The sequence below is a fragment of the Macaca fascicularis genome, chromosome 3, assembly GCF_037993035.2.
Source record: "Macaca fascicularis isolate 582-1 chromosome 3, T2T-MFA8v1.1".
NCBI lineage: Eukaryota > Metazoa > Chordata > Mammalia > Primates > Cercopithecidae > Macaca > Macaca fascicularis.
Window position 1 is genome coordinate 106786903 of NC_088377.1, and position 1775 is coordinate 106788677.

Consider the following 1775-nt stretch of genomic DNA (forward strand, 5'->3'; position numbering starts at 1 on the left):
CACATTCATGCCTTTTTTTTTTTTTCTTTTCTTTTGACAGTAACAGGCTTAATTCACTTTATTTTTCTTGTATAAAAACCCTTTGTTGTAGTCACAGCTAGAGCCTGAGTCCTCTGCACGGAGACTCTGGTGTGGATCTTGGGGAGGTAGTCAGTGAATTCCTGATAGGGAGACTTGGTGAATACAGTCTCCTTCTAGATGGTCGGGGGTCAGGTAGCTATAGGTCTTAGAGATGGCATCCAAGGTGGCCTTGGCAAAGTTGCCCAGAGTGGCAGTGCAGCCCCTGGCTGAGGTGCAGCAGTCATAGATACCAGCCATCATGAGCAGCTTCTTGGGCACAGGCTCTGAGATGATGCCAGTGCCCCTGGGCAAGGGGATGAGACGCACCAGCACAGAGCTGCATCGGCCTGTCACCTTGCAAGGGATGGTGTGCAGCTTACCGATCTTGTTCCCCCGGTAGCCTCCGCGCACGGAGACAATGGAGAGCTTGGCCAGGATGATGGCTCCGCGGATGGCGGCGGCCACCTCCTTGGAGCACTTAACAACCAGACCAACGTGGCGGTTGTAGTCCCTGATGGCAACAAACGCCTTGAACCTGGTACGCTAGCCGGCGCGGGCGGATCTACTGCTTCTGCGCCGGCATAATCTTCAAAACCTCATCCCTGAGAGAGGCCCCCAGGAGAAAGTCAATGATCTCAGATTCCTTGATGGGCAGGGAGAAGAGATAGATCTCCTCCTCCAAGGACCTGATCTTCATGTCCTTGGCCAGGGGGCCCAGTGTGGTGACGGGCATCCGCTCCTTATCCTCGGCCTTGCCTCCGCGAGCTCCGCGGTCTTGGCCACGGCCCCATCCACGGCCACCACCCCGGCCTCGGCCCCATCCACGGCCGCCACCCCGGCCTGGGCCCCATCCACGGCCGCCACCCCGGCCTGGGCCCCATCCGCTGCCGCCACCCCGGCCTGGGCCCCATCCGCTGCCGCGACCCCGGCCTGGGCCCCATCCGCTGCCGCGACCCCGGATCCGGATGCCACTGCCGGATCCCCATGCCACTGCCGAATCCCTCCGCGGAAGCCACAGCGGTTTCCCTTCCCAGGGCCCCCGGGGCCTCCGGCGCCTCCCCCGCCCGCCCCCGCCCGCTGCGCGGGCGTCATCCGCCATTTGGTGTTTTCTCGGAGAAGCAGTACATTAATGTCGTAACAGAAAAATGTATCTGCTATAGTCACAACTTTTAGAATCTAGGGATTATATAAATCTTTTGTTGTTGTTGTTAGCTAAGTAGCTAACAACACAATGAAACCTTATGACATTTCACAACATTTTCAATAGTGTTAACTATTTCATGTAACCCATCATGAAAGAAATGTAAGAATGAAGGATCCCAGCCTGATGTGGTGTTGTGTCTCCGCAATCCCAGATACTCAGGAGGCTGAAGTGGAAGGATTGCTTGAGCTCAGGAGTTTTGAGGCCAGCCTGGGCAACACAGCCAGCCCCATCACAAAACAAACAAAAGTATCCCATAACCAAAACATGTATTTTTCTATCTGGAATTACAGCTCTTTTAAAATAGAAGGTGAAATACATGTAACTTGCTGGAATTTCATTTAATAATTACATGAGATCATTCCTGTAATCCCGGCACTTTCGGAGGCCGAGGCGGGCGGATCACGAGGTCAGGAGATTGAGACTAACATGGATAACACGGTGAAACCCCGTCTGTACTAAAAATACAAAAAAATTAGCAGGGCACCGTAGTGGGCGCTGTAGTCCCAGCTAC

At 54.4% G+C, this 1775-nt stretch overlaps 1 pseudogene; it reads right to left on the reverse strand.

The window, feature by feature from the left end:
* LOC102131852 (small ribosomal subunit protein uS5 pseudogene) lies at positions 1-1408 on the reverse strand (annotated as a pseudogene).
* Between the last annotated feature and the right edge of the window lie 367 nt (positions 1409-1775).